We start from the raw sequence: 16,000 nt of genomic DNA, 5'->3' as shown, positions 1-16,000 counted from the left end.
CTTGTCTGAAATTCCACCAGTGCCCCTGCTGAGGGGAAGTAAAATCTTTTTGTAATTCTAAAACTAAGTTTTCTAATTCTAAAATTTCTTTATCAGGCAAACTGCTTGAGAAAATATCTCTTATTCTCAATATGTCACTTGTCAATAAAAGGTGAGTGGATGGTTTTTGTTTTGCTGCGGAAACCAGAAGCAATTAGCATCCTTTTTTTTTCTTTCAATGTGACTTTAAATTATTTTGTAAGTTTGGACTTTAAGGAAGCCCATAAGTGAAACACCAAGCAAAACAGATCTCTAGGTCAAGTTCTAGGATGAATTCTGGAGCATCCACTTGAGTCAGTGTTAGATCTTCAGAGAATTCATCATACATGTAACCTAAATCACTGTCCCTTTGGATAATGCAGGTGGAAGAGAAAGAGTAATAATATTAGAAGAAAAGGTACAGTGTAGAGCTATCTTTACCAGCCTACTAGAATGTTTTATAGAGAGAACCATCCAAGGACATGTGTATCTTCTAATCATACATAAATTGGGTTGGGACTAGTGCTTAATAGAATTGGGTCTGAACTCTGAGAACATCTTTCAGGAGGCTGAACAAACTGTGCTATTTATGGTCTTTAGGTGGTAAGGATGCTGACACATCCTTTTATTACTAGAACTTAAAATATATCATCAGAGTGCCTTATCTTATTGGATGTAGACTGGAAAGAATGTTTTTACAATTTCCTTTAAAGAGGGAAAGACATTATCTTGTGTCAATCAAAGGCATAGGATGATTTTACTAGTTGCTATTATAGTATAGAAAGCGGAGTATAAATTTCATTTTACTGATAATCACATTTCTAAGCATTCACATATTTCAGATGGCATTGGTCTTTGTACTATATGTTTTGACTCTGTTCCACCAAAGGTTGAATTTTTTTACTATCGGTACTCTAGCTTGTACTTACTGCCTACACTCCTGAAAACAATGGTTAGGCTCATAGTCTGAATACTTTGAGTTGAATTTATTTTAAAAATTGCTGGGATTCTTGGGAAACTTACCTTTGTACAAAGGATGTCTTCAGGAACTATGGCAAAGCATAGATGGATTTATATATGCTGATTTAGGGACTTGTTATGTGGCCCTAAGGAAGACAGAATGTGGTAAGCAGTAGGTATTAATATGTCAGTTTCTCTTTTAAGCTATGTAAACTCTAATTGCTTCATTTATAGAAATTGATAGCAATAGCCACCATCTTTGGAGTTCTGACCATTGAAAAATGTGTTTTGCTTTTAAAATAAGCTTGTTGGTATTTGTGTAATTGGAATTGATATACATCCAATAAGTATTGGTAATATACAATAAAATATTTCAATAATTAATAGTTCTGTGTTGTTAGGAACAGAAAAAAGTTTCTACATTAAATGAATTTGAGGAGTATCTTTTGATATTTACAATTCATATCTTTCCAGTTTATATAGTATCTGGCTTTTTCTCTTATTTGTCTGATTTTGCACTTGGCCTACAATACCTAAAGATGTACTGTCAGATAATTATTCTAATACTGTTGCTGATAAACTTATTTTGGCTTGTTTCTGTACAAAGGTTCTAGAAACCATTGGAAGCAATTTGTTTTAGCACCTCAATCAAATGATTGCATTTATTTTATTTCTTATAGCTATTGATTTGATATTTCACTGGAACTTTTATTTGGTATCACTGAATTTTATTTTCATTTTAACATTTCCTTGAGACAAATAGAGGCTTTATTCCTTTGGACTGATTATAATAGGTCTCTGGGGATTAATAGGTCTTATACAAGCATTCTTAAGGCAAAAGGTTGGTTTCAATCTTTACTTTCTTACTATGGCTTGCAAAACCCAATACAATCTTGACCTTACATTTTCCTCTAGCTTCATTTCCTGTAACGCTCTTATTAACTTCTATATTTCAGTTCTACAGGCCTATTTCCTGCCTTAGGGCTTTTGTATTTGTCATCTTTTCTTTCTGGAATGCTCTGCCCCTATATTTTCATAGAGCTAACCTCTTATCCTTGTGATTCAAACTCAAATGTCACCTCCACAGAGAAGTCTTTTCTACTACTGAACTTGAAATATCTGTCCCATGTTACTCTCTATAATTATTTTCTTTTTAAATTTCATTATAGCATCAATCAGTATATGAAATGTTCTTGTTTATTTATCTGCTGGGTTTTTTTTTTGTTTGTTAGTCTCCATTCCACTAGAATATGAATTTAATGAGAACAGAATTGCTCATCACAGTGTCTACAAGACTTTGAAAAGTGCTGGCATATAGTAAGACTTAATAAATATTTATGCATTGAATGAATTAGTTAGTTATAGTTAATCTAATAACGTCCATAGTTTCATTCATTTAAGATAGACTACTTAAAAATTTTATGTACTTTTTAATTGAGGTAAAATATGCATATAAAATTTACTGTCTTTACCATTTTAAAATGTACAGTTCAGTGATAATAAATACATGTATTTCTTTTTCCCCCTTCACTTCTCCCTAAAAGAAATATACTATTAATCTTAGGAGGAACCCTGTAAAATTTCTTATTCAAACTCTAGTTTTACATATATAGAAACTAAGATTCAGAGAAATATAGTTAACTGATTTCACAAAGCTAGACAGTAAAAATCAAGGATGGAATTAGAGTTTCTGAATCCAAAATTTTGAGTTTTATTATATCATATTTTTATTACAGCATACTTCTAGTGGTGGAAGCAATCCGTGGAGTAGTTTACACAGGTGCATAAATGCTAATCTTTAACCCTAAAATTTAAAACTTTCATAAAATGAAAAGTTTTATATAGTCTTGATATCAAAACTCATTTGGTGGCACAAATCTAACATAAAATAATGTAATGCTATTTATATAATAGTTTTTGTGTTCTCTACTTAGTGTGACTATTCATATACTTTATGGTAGAAATACTAATACATTTGATTATGAAGTTCTGCGCCAGATCCTGCTGGGGACTGTTATGTAATACTTGGTATGCACAATGTGTAACCTTTGTAAAATCCAAATATTTCTGAATTTTAAAACACATCTGCCCCTAAGGATTTCAGGTAAGGTAGGGTAGACATAATTTCAATCACATGCCCTTTCATTGAGGAATCAAGAGATTAAGATCAATGAAGTCACAAAAGAGGGTGCTCTAACAATCTTATATTGCAGATGAGAAAACTAGGAGATTGTATTACATAAGCGGAAAACCAAAGACTGGCAGATCTCTTACTCTTATCCATAAAACTTTTGATCAAGTCACACACAGAAAAGATATTAATGAATACCATACTTTTCTGTTTTATCTAGGTAATTTCACATAGATTATCTAGGTAATCTTCACAATTACCTGACATAGGTACCAATATTATCTTCACATGGGTCAGGTTCTTTGAGAAGTTATGTACTTTGCCCAAGGTCACTCAAGTGTAAATAGCACAAGAGGAATTTGTACTTAGGAAAGTCTGGCTCTAAAAAATATATTTGCAACCATGACTTTTAATTCATGTACTTTCATAAGAATAAAATCATCACATGATTGCCTAAAATGATTTATGAACTGTAAATCCTTTAATTGTTGAAAATAAATCAAGTTAAGTTCTCAAAAAGTAGAAACTAAAATATTAGGGAGGTGGGCTTTTTAATTAAATTTCTAGGGTTTAAAGATTATTTGCTAAGATTCTATAGTTCTTGTATGATTATAGAAATATATTTAGAGGGAAATTTATCGCACTACATGCCCACAGAAGAAACCAGGAAAGATATAAAATTGACATCCTAAAATCACAATTAAAAAGAACTATAGAAGCAAGAGTAAACAAACTCAAAAGTTAGCAGAAGACAAGAAATGACTAAGATCAGAGCAGAACTGAAGGAGTCAGAGACACAAAAAACCCTTCAAAAAAATCAATGAAGCCAGGAGCTGGTTTTTTGAAAAGATCAACATATAATAGATAGGCTGCTAGCCAGACTAATAAGGAAGAAAAGAGAGAAGAAACAAATAGACACAATAAAAAATGATAATGGGCACATCACTAATGATCTCACAGAAACACAAACTACCATCAGAGAATACTATAAACACCTCTACGCAAATAAACTAGAAAATGTAGAAGGATAAATTCCTGGACACATACACCCTCCCAAAATTAACCAGGAAGAAGTTGAATCCCTAAATAGGCCAATAACAAGTTCTGAAATTCGGGCAGTAATTAATAGGCTGCCAACAAACAAAAGCCCAGGACCAGACGGATTCACAGCTGAATTCTACTGGAAGTACAAAGAGGAGCTGGTAATACTCTTTCTGAAACTATTCCAAACAACAGAGAAAGAAGGACTCCTCTCTAACTTATTTTATGAGGCCAGTATCATCCTGATACCAAAACCTGGCAGAGGCACACACATAAAAAAAGAAAATTTCAGGCCAATATCCCTGATGAACATCAATGCAAAAATCCTCAATAAACTACTGGCAAACTGAATCCAGCAGCACAACAAAAAGCTTATCCACCAAGATCAAGTTGGCTTCATCCCTAGGATGCAAGGCTGGTTCAACAAAAGCAAATCAATAAATGTAATCCATCACATAAACAGAACCAATGACAAAAACCACATGATTATCTCAATAGATGCAGAAAAGGCCTTTGATAAAATTCAGCAGCCTTCATGCTAAAAACTCTCAATGAACTAGGTATTGATGGATTGTATCTCAAAATAATAAGAGCTACTTATGACAGACCCATAGCCAATATCATACTGAAGGGGCAAAAACTGGAAGCATTCCCTTTGAAATCTGGCGCAAGACAAAGAATGCCTACTCTCACCACTCCTATTCAACACAGTGTTGGAAGTTCTGGCCAGGGCAATCAGGCAAGAGAAAGAAATAAAAGGTATTCAAATAGGAAGAGAGGAAGTAAATTGTCTCTGTTTGCAGAGGACATGATTGTATATGGAGGACATGATGCAGACCCCATCGTCTCAGCCCAAAATCTCCTTAAGCTGAAAGCAACTTCAGCAAAGTCTAAAGATAGAAAATCAATGAGCAAAAATCACATGCATTCCTATGCACGAATAATAGACAAACAGAGAGCCAAATCATGAGTGAATTCCCATTCACAATTGCTACAAAGAGAATTAAATGCCTAGGAATACAACTTACAAGGGATGTGAAGGAGCTCTTCAAAGAGAACTACAAACCACTGCTCAAGGAAATAAGAGAGGACACAAACAAATGGAAACACATTCCATGCTCATGGATAGGAAGACTCAGTATAATGAAAATGGCCATACTGCCCGAAGTAATTTATAGATTCGATGCTATCCCCATCAAGCTACCACTGACTTTCTTCACAGAATTATAAAAAGCTACTCTGAATTTCACAAGGAACCAAAAAACAGCCTGTATAGCCAAGACAATCCTAAGCAACATGAACAAAGCTGGAGGCATCATGCTATTTGACTTTAATCTATACTACAATGCTACAGTAACCAAAACAGCATGGTACTGGTACCAAAATAGATATATAGACTAATGGAACTAAACAGAGGCCTCAGAAATAACACCACACATCTACAACCATCTGATCTTAGACAAACCTGACAAAAAACAAGCAATGGGGAAAGGATTCCCTATTTAATGGCTTTGGGAAAACTAGCTAGCCATATGCAGAAAACTGAAACTGGACCCCTCCCCTTACACCTTATATAAAAATTAACTCAAGATGGATTAAAGACTTAAACCTAAGACCTAAAACCATAAAAACCCTAGAAGAAAACCTTGGCAATACCACTCAGGACATAGGCACGGGCAAAGATTTCATGACTGAAGCACCAAAAGCAATGGCAATAAAAGCCAAAATGGACAAATGGGATCTAATTAACCTAAAGAGCTTCTGCATAGCAAAATAATAATAATAATAATAATAATAATAATAATAATAAACTATCATCAAAGTGAACAGGAAATCTACAGAATGGGAGAAAATTTTTGCAATCTATTGATCTGACAAAGGGCTAATATCCAGAATCTACAAATAATATAAACAAATTTACAAGAAAAAATCAACCCCATCAAAAAGTGAGCAAAGGATATGAACAGACACTTCTCAAAAGAATGCATTGATATGGCCAAGAAACATACGAAAAAAAGCTCATCATCACTGGCCATTAGAGAAATGCAAATCAAAACCACAAGGAGACACCATCTGATGCCAGCTAGAATGGCGATTATTAAAAAGTCAGGAAACAACAGATGCTGGAGAGGATGTGGAGAAATAGGAATGCTTTTACATTGTTGGTGGGAGTGTAAATTAGTTCAGCCATTGTGGAACACAGGGTGGTGATTCTTCAAAGATAGAGAACCAGAAATACCATTTGACTCAGCAATCCCACTACTCGGTATATACCCAAAGGCTTATAAATCATTCTACTATAAAGACACATGCACATGTATCTTTATTGCAGCACTGTTCATAATAGCAAAGACTTGGAACCAACCCAAATGTCCATCAGTGATAGACTGGATAAAGAAAATGTGGCACATATAGACCATGGAATAGTATGCAGCCATAAATAAAGGATGAGCTCATGTCCTTTGCAGGGACATGGATGAAGCTGGAAACCATCATTTTCAGCAAACTAACACAGGAACAGAAAACCAAATACTGCATGTACTCACTCATAAGTGGGAGGTAAACAATAAGAACACATGGACACAGTAAGGGGAACATCACACACCAGGGCCTGTCAGGGGGTGGGGGGCTAGGGGAGGGATAGCATTAGGAGAAATACCTAATGTAGATGACGGGTTTATGGGTGCAGCAAACCACCATGGCACATGTATACCTATGTAACAAATCTGCACATTCTGCATATATATCCCAGAAGTATAAAAAAAAAATAGACATTCTAACTATACTAATTATCCATCTATCTGTAAGACTAGAAGTTATCAATGGCAAAAATCATCTGTTGAACAAAAGAAGATCTCATTTTTTTCTCAAACTGAAGTAATATACCCTTAACAAATAAAAATAATTCTCCTAGAACTCCTACATTTGAATTAAATTATTTTTGTATTATTTACGTATGCATATGATTAAATGATTTAAGTTCCATATGCTAATAGTCCCTATACAAATATTAAACCAAAAGAGATTTACAACTTACATATAATAAAAACTGTAATCAAATACAATCCATATAAAAAATCATTATTTTAGTATGTCAAATGATGTTTATTGTAATTATGTCACCTTCTTGCAATTTCCATATGATGTTAACTACTTCTGAATGTTTTTTTTTTTGAAATGCATGGCATATCATTAGTGTGTGCCATATAACAATTCAATTTTCCCAGAAATTTTTTGTGTTATTTACATTACATTCAAACAAGTGGTTCTTGAGACCATTCATGCATTTGGCTTGAATGAATCATTACATATTAAGTCCTCACCTGTTCTTTTTTATTAGCTCAGAACAGTTAAAGTATACTTGACCCTTGAAAAATGTGGGGGTTAAGGATGCTGATCCCCCATGCTGTGTAAAATTTGTGTATAACTCTTGATTCCTTAAAAACTTAACAAGTAGCCTATTGGTATTTGACTGGAAGCCTTCTCAATAATATAAATATTATATTAACACATATGTTGTAAGTTATAAGTATTATATACTATATTCTTACAATAAATTAAGTTAGAGAATAGAAAATGTTATTATTGAGACTATCATAAGAGAAAACATATAAAGGTCTTCATCCCTGTCATCTTCACATTGTATGAGCTGAGGAGGAAGAAGAAAAGGAAGGTTGGTCTTGCTGTCTCAGAGGTGGCCAAGCAGAAGAGATAGAGGAGGTGAAAGGGGAGGCAGGAGAAGCGGCACACTCAGTGTAACTTTTATTAAAACAAAATTCCCATCTAAGTGGACCTGTGCGGGTCAAATCTATGTTGTTCAAGGGTCGACTATAGCACTATTTGGCATCCATCTGGTTGTAAACACAAATACCAATGTGGACACTAAAATCTCAAGGCCACATTTAGTTGAAAGGTGGTCATCCAGGTAAACCAGCACACGGTTCTACCAGTACTTTTAGATTATGGTTAAAAAAGGAAAAGGCCAAATTAAAGATCAGTTATCAGGGAGAGACTGTAGACCTCCACAGACTTCTGATAGTCCAAGGGCCCTAATTTGAGAAACACTAGACTAGCATATCACCTTTAAAGCATTATCGTTATTTCCATTTTCTCTTTCAACTAGCTAAGCTTGGTTCCTCATTTCTTCTAAACAGGAGACTGTTGTAGCCTGTTGGGGTCCATGCCGGGGGTGGTGGAGAATGAAAGAACACACAAAAGACAAAGACACACAGAGAACATGGCGGCCGCACTCAGAGCCTCCGCCTCACTTTATTTATACTCCATAAACCCCACGTCAGCAGAAAGAATGCAATGCAAAACAAACTTTCTTTTCCCACATGTAACCTTCTACTCAGTTCCTTGTTTCTATGCTCTTCCTTATCTGCCCGCCTTCTTGGCGCCTACGGGAGTTCATTAAAAGTTCAATTGGAGATACTGTCCTTGAGCCCTATCTATTCTCAGCATACTGTTTTCAAAGGCCCCTGCATTTCCCCCTTTTTGTTTTGTTTTGCCTCAATCCTAAAAAGGTAGCCTATATTTGTTCCTATGTTTTCTTTTGTTTTTGGAGGCAACGGAGGGAGCATCGGATCACCAAAAGAAGTAGACCCAATTCGAGTGCCCAAAACAATATACTTCCGGAGATTGTAGAAATCCATGTTTTCATCTGGGTCCATGGGTTAAAGGCAGCAAGGCGCTGACCCAGCTCTTGCAGGGTTACGGTTCCGGACAACACATGTAATTGTTGTCGAAATGCTTCGGAAATGTTCTGAGTGAGCTCTTGGCTGTCCAAACTAATATTTTTATGGCCTACTAATAATTTTCAGATTACGGTCCAATTTTGAGAGATGTTAAAAGGCACAGGCGTTACACAAAATTGAGTGGAGTTCCAATCACATTGTAATGTTATCCAAGTACTGAGTACAGTGAGCTGATCTCCAAGCCATGTCAATGCTTGCTCCATGTTGTCCAATCTTGTAGCAAGTTGAGAATAAATATTTCGTTGTTGAAGCCATAACCGGTGAGATTGCTCGTGCCATTGCTGCACAAATTCAGCATTTTGTATGCTTTGATGAAGAGCGAGTCCTGCTACGGTCGCAGTGGAGGCGATGGCAACAAGACTCATCACTGAGGCAATTATAAGTCCAAGGGCACGGCGGGTTCGCTGGAGAGAAGTCCAAATATAAGTTTCAAGAGGTGATGCCCCCCACGGTCACGTAAGGTTAACAGGTAGCCAAATTTCCTTACGAGCCCTGAGGATATAAATATCCCCAGTAAAGTTGTGCCACCAGGAATGATTGAGGCAAGACAAAAATGTACACATATCTGTACAATTAACAATCCCTGTATCATTATCCCATGTCAAATTCCCTGCTAATAATAGGTAGGGCTTACAGATACAAGCAATAATATATCAGGAGGTATTTCAATATAACTGAATATGAAAGGAGTTAGTTGGGTTAGAAAGATTAAGGGACATATTCCCCACAAAAGTGCTAATGGCATCACCTGCAGCTAACAACTTCCAAAGATGACTCTGTACTTCAGGCCTCCTTCACACCATACCAAGGTTTCATTACTGTTAGCAGCAATACTTTTATTTACCCAGTGTCATTTCAAAGGTATGTGACTAAATTTTATTTGAAAATCACCGTGCACACTCCAATCAGTTATTTACATTCCATTGTATTCTAATAAAATCCGGGGTTTAGTTCCCCTACATTATTGTCACTCCAGCACCTCAATATTAGGAGAAACCTCTAGAATAGGACAAAAAGTAAAGAACTAGGAATAGTTTCATTACTATATACAGTATGATTATATTAAAAACTTCTAGTTACAATAATAACAGTATTAGCAGCCACATGACTATGATTATAACGAACAGCCCAGGTTTCATGCAATTTTCGGAGACAATGAGAACTATTTCCCATACATATTGGAACTCCTTCCACTCCAAATTGATATGTGTTGTTTATAATTCCCGTTTTCCATTCTATATTGTCCTCGTCTATATAGGGGGATGGAATCCAAGTAGTGTCATTGGTGAAAACCTTAATTTCCGCCTCCCCCCAGGCGACTCCCTGATACAAGGGTGGAAAGGGAATATAAGTCCAATATTCATACAAAGAAAGTCCACGCGAGTCAATCAAAGGAAGAAATTGTCCCCTGCTGAATCACAGTTTTCTTCTTAAGAAAATGCTGCTGAATCAGTTTTCTTTTCGCAACAGGGTTCAATCATCTTGTAAGGAAAGCCACTCAGGTCCGCTCCCTGTTAAGGACAAGAGCATAGCCCCGTCCCTGTTTTAGAACTTGCCCTTGAACATACTTACCTTCTTCATTAGGATATCAAACCTTTAAACTGTCAGCGGGGACTATCACCGAGGGAGGTGAGGAAAGATGGGTTACGGCAGCGGAATCTTGCAATTGTCTCCATTGATTCAAAAAAATTAAGGTAAAAAGAACCTTCAAAATCTGGTTTCAAAATCTGGTTTCTGGGGGGCTCATTTCCCCCTTTTTGTTTTGTTTTAATAGTTAAGTTTTTAAAGTTAAATTTGCGCACTCAATGATGGCTTGACCTTGACTGTTGCCCGGGATACTGATGATATGTTGAATATTGTATTGCTGTAAGAAAACTTGTAATTTACGAGAGACATAGGCAGGGGCATGATTAGTTTTAAGTATAAGAGGAATGCCCATGATGGCAAAACAAGTTAAGAGATGAGTAATAACAGAAATGAGAAAAAGTATCAATGGTATGATGAACATACTTTAATCGTCCAAAAGAAGGGACACCTCGTGGATTAACCCCAGGATGGAAGGATGGAATGCTCAAAGGAGCACAGGAAGGACAAGCTCGAATAAGAGAACGAGCTTGTTTATAAGTTAAATGAAACCGTCATTGAAGGCCAGAACTATTAGTGTGATGTAGAGTATATTTTTGTTCTGCAGCATGTAGGTGGCCTATTAAAAGTGAATCAATCTGAGTATTACCATGAACTAATGGTCCAGGAAGTTGAGAATGAGAACGAAGATGAGTGATGAATAAAGGAGCTTGACGTTGGCTCAAAGTAGAAGATAACAAGGAAAAGAGTTTTTGAAGAGAAGAAGTAGCACAAAGAGGTAAAGTGGCCTGAGAAATGTAAGAAGTAACATAAACGGCGTATTGAGAATCACTAACAATGTTACAACCAGTAGTAGGGAAATCAAGTAAGACCATGAGAATAGCAAACAGTTCTCCCTGTTGCACCGAGGGATAAGGATAAACTAACTCGAGATTGATGAACATTCCAATATCCAGCCTTATCATTGCTACTAGCATCAGTAAAAAAGGTAGGACCTTGAACAGGAAATACAGAAATTGGTGAGAAAGGCAACACAGAATGTTGCCTAAAAAATGAAAAGATCGGAGACTTAGGATATTGGGTAGAAAATTGTCCAACAAAAGAAGCGCAAGCAACTTGCCAAGAATCAGAAGTTGCAAGAAGATAAGTGATCTGATTATGAGTGAATTGAGAGATAATTAAGGAAGGATCTCCTCCCCAAAGTTGTCGACAGTGATGCCGTCCTTTGATGATCAGTTCAGCTAAACGATGGATATAAATAGCCAAGCGTTTAGATATTTTATTGGACAAAAAGATCCATTTTAGTGGTCGACTAGTTTGATGAATCATTCCTGTGGGAGAAGGTAAAGTATGAAATAAACAAAAGGAAGGGCCTTTTGAAGTTGCTCTTCAACAAGCTGGAGTTCCTGTAAAGCCAAAGGAGTTAAATGGCGTGAGTTGTCCAAGTGACTGTCTCTTTCTAGAATAGAAAAAAGATGTTATAACTGATATGTTGGTATTCCTAAAACAGGATGCATCCAATTAATGTCTCCTAGAACCTTTTGAAAATCATTTAATGTTTTTAAATGATCACGTCGAATTTGAATTTTTTGGGGTCGAATATTTTGTGCCCCCAAGGTATAACCTAAATATTGAATAAGAAAATCCAGTTAAATTTTTTCTGTGACAATATTAAGTGAGTAGAAAGAAAGCTGAGTTTGTAATGATACAAAAGCATCTTGCTGCTTTTCTCTGGTTTTAACTTTGTGGGATAAGGGCAGGATTAGGAAGACCGGGCTGTAAACTTTCCCTAGGTTGAATGTAAACATTTATAGTTTTAAGAACAAGACAAAGACGGGAATTCCATGCAGAAGTACGTGGCTTTAGATTCCTCTCGGCCATTTGCTTTTTGACTTACTCTTTTAAAATCCTAAGTATTTCTTTAGATAATGGCCACTGTTTCACCTAAAGAGGAGTGGTCGTTTTACACTTTAATTATAAAACTTGAGGCTGGTGAACAGTGGCCATGAGTTTAAAGGATTGTAGCCCATTTTGAACATCATATTTTTGACAGCTGAGGAAATATGAAGAATGTTTAAAAAAGCACCAAATTGTTATGAAAGATTTTGTCCCCAAAGATTAATACTGATAGGAATAATATAAAAAAACACTTGACCTTGTTGACCTTTAGGACCGACACAGGTTAAAGGTTCTACGTTTTGATAAACCACAGCAGCACCACCCAAGCCAGTGAGTATAACTGAAACTTATCTTTTTTCCCATTGTATAGGCCACTAATTTAAACAAATAATAGACATATTCACCCCCATATCAATTAACCCTTTAAAAACTATTTCATTAATATGCAATGAACATAAGGGCTTTTGATTAGAAACTAAAGTTTCCCAAAAAACAGTTTTTTCTGTGCTACGAAACCCTCTCTATTGAGAATACGTTCCCCTGCCTCTAGGCGTATAAATTGTGAAACTTGTACCAAAATAAGAATTCTATTAGTAATATCATGTCCTTTTAGCAAAGGGCCACACACTCTAATAGCTAATTTATATACTCCTCTATTAGGAGACAAAGTATAAGGCTGAGTAATAGCTAAGTCAGCAGCGGCGCTCTGCTTAGTTGCTGCATAAAGCTGAGAAACTGGGGTAAGGTGTGGGATCCTTAAGGAGGACTTGAATTTATTCCTTAATGTTGTAGGCCATTGCTCACTGAATATTGTAGTAGACTTGTATTGTAATTGTTGGGGCCCCAAGCCTGTGGGCCCTGGCTCCCGTTTCCCAGGAGAGGAGACAGTAAATTTCCACTTTTATCAGTTTTGGAACGACATTTATTTGTCCAATGTCGACCTTTACCACAACATTTGTACACCTCTGAAGGCAGCTTTCTGCCTTGAGGGATAAAAGTGTTCAATTTTTATGACATTCTTTTTTGAAATGTCTAGGTTTACCACACTGAAAGCAAACACCTTGTTTGTTATTTCCTTTTAAGGCTTTAGACAAAGCTCCAGCAAATAATTGAGCATTATAAATAGCCCCTTCAACACTAATACAAGTTTTAATATGTTTATCTGAATTGGCCCCATTGGCCTTTAACGATTTTAACAATTTTTAACAGTCAGCATAAGCATTTTTAAAAGACAATGTTTGTAACAAAATTTTTGAAGCAAGGCCAGCACCCACAATTTTGAAGACAGCATCCTGAAGACGGGCTATGAAATCTGGATATATTTCATTTGTGCCCTGTAAAATCTTCACAGAGGAAAGGGAACATTTTCCTGTTATCTCTACCTTATTTCAGGCCCTTAAAAACAAAGTCTTCATTTGAGTAAGGGCAACATCATCTAGACCAGCCTGAGCATTAAGAGTAGCATATTGGCCCGTGCCTGTGAGTTGTTCCTCAGTGGGTCCAGGGGGATAACACATAACATTTTTCCTAGCCTGTACATGTGCCTTGTTCATTTACCAGCTGTGCAATTGTAACCACTGAGAACGATCAAGAAAAGCCTTCCCCAAAGTCTTCCAGTCTATAGGAATTATCAAATTTTCTGATGAAAAATATCAAGAAGACCGAGGATAAAAGGAGATTGAGGTCCATAGTTAGAAATGGCAGCTTTCATTTCTTTTTAAAAATTTAATTTGTAAGGCATTAAATTAGACATTATTGCCACCATTTGAAAACTGAGCATTAGGAGCAAAAGAAGCACAAATAATTGGAAACAGATCCAGCTCCTTAAATTTTTTTTTTTAATTAAAAGTATTTATAATATATAATAATACTCATATCCCCAAATATAAAGAATCTCAACATATTAATAAGAAAAGGCAAATAACCCAACCCAAAATAGCAGAACAAAGAAATGACAATAAACCTATATGTCTAACATCATTACTCACTAAGAAATATGTATATTAATACCAAATTGAGAATCATTACATACACAATACAATGGTTAAAATTTAAAAACACAGAAAATATCAAGAGGTAGTTAATGTGTTAAGCAGCTCGAATACTCAACTTCTGTTTGGAGTGTAAATTGGTGGAACCTATGCACCCCTATAACATAACAATTTCCTAGCTGGGGTTATTAATACTATATTAATATTAATAGTTAATGTGCTTATTTATTGACTATTGAAATACTCATAATATTTTAACAAACAACAAGATATACATATACACTGGTTTTGACATATTAAACAGGTGTTTAGTATAAATTTAAAGTATGTCTGATGTGAACAGGGCTTCAACTTTGCCAAACAAAGGTAAAGATAAGGAAGCCGGGGGGTTGGAGGCTCTGGAAAATCCTCTTTTAACAGGGCAGAAGGAAAAGAAACAGGGAAAGCTCGCAAAGGTGAATTAGAAGAATATATCTGTAATATTTGTTAAAGCATTTCCATAATACACTGCATGTCAGAATTTCCCTTAGAAGAAGGAAGAGCTGGCTTTTTCTCTTCTCCTCCTTTTGCTACCCGCCCCCCCCCCCCATCCTCTGTTATCCTGGCACAAATGGGCTCCATTTCAGATTTATTTATTTATTTATTTATTTATTTATTTATTTATTTATTTTTTTCAAATCCTCAGATACCTTTCATCCTGTGGCTACATTACCACACTCTGAATCAGTCTCAAGTAACTCTAATGTCTGAGCGATAGAGTCACACAAGGTCCACAATTTTAGAGGCATAATATCCCCTAACTGGAGAGCTCTAAGCAGAGTTTTTACTACCTGTAACCATTCTCTGCGATTCAGCTGCACTTTAGTCTGATACTGAAACCAGTAACAATGTTGTTCAACATGGGCAAACAATCACTTCAAAGTCTTTTTCTTTCACTTCTACTCCTATAGACAGCAACAGTCCTTGAAACAGCCATAAATATTCTGAGGCAAGAGAGATGGAATTCCCCATAATGAAAGCTTAAGAAGGTTCCCCTTAACAATATCTGGGCCTTACCCGCCCCTAGGGGGTTCCCCTTCTTGTTCTCCCCTACTCACCCGTGCTGACCCTGCTCACTGCGCCACTTGTTGGGGTCCATGCCGGGGGTGGTGGAGAATGAAAGAACACACAAAAGACAAAGACACACAGAGAACATGGCGGCCGCACTCAGAGCCTCCGCCTCACTTTATTTATACTCCATAAACCCCACGTCAGCAGAAAGAATGCAATGCAAAACAAACTTTCTTTTCCCACATGTAACCTTCTACTCAGTTCCTTGTTTCTATGCTCTTCCTTATCTGCCCGCCTTCTTGGCGCCTACGGGAGTTCATTAAAAGTTCAATTGGAGATACTGTCCTTGAGCCCTATCTATTCTCAGCATACTGTTTTCAAAGGCCCCTGCAGTAGCCATTGGCATTTTTGCAATGTCTTTCTTTTTAAGGCAATCCCAAGTTTCTTTCCCACAGACTAGCAACTAGCCAAATCAGGGCATTATTTTTACGATGTGATTTTTTGAGAGGTAGAAAATTATAGCTTCTCAAAAGGAAACTGCATGTATTTGGGAGTTTGAAAAAAAAAAC

The 16,000-nt window shown here is 36.2% G+C and overlaps 1 protein-coding gene and 1 long non-coding RNA gene across 17 annotated transcripts in view; one reads left to right on the top strand and one right to left on the bottom strand.

The window, feature by feature from the left end:
• The window catches only part of LOC105468849 (discs large MAGUK scaffold protein 2), a 2,241,192-nt gene that overhangs the window by 668,730 nt on the left and 1,556,462 nt on the right, over window positions 1-16,000 (top strand). The window lies entirely within an intron of this gene.
• Window positions 8,378-10,271, bottom strand: LOC139357651 (uncharacterized). The gene is made up of 2 exons (XR_011611224.1): window positions 9,240-10,271; window positions 8,378-8,940 (listed from the first exon to the last, which is right to left on the bottom strand). It is a non-coding gene; the product is annotated as an uncharacterized lncRNA (long non-coding RNA).

Source organism: Macaca nemestrina, chromosome 12 (genome assembly GCF_043159975.1).
Source record: "Macaca nemestrina isolate mMacNem1 chromosome 12, mMacNem.hap1, whole genome shotgun sequence".
In the NCBI taxonomy this organism is placed as follows: domain Eukaryota; kingdom Metazoa; phylum Chordata; class Mammalia; order Primates; family Cercopithecidae; genus Macaca; species Macaca nemestrina.
Note: the sequence above shows the minus strand (reverse complement) of the source record. Positions and strands in the feature narration are given on the sequence as shown.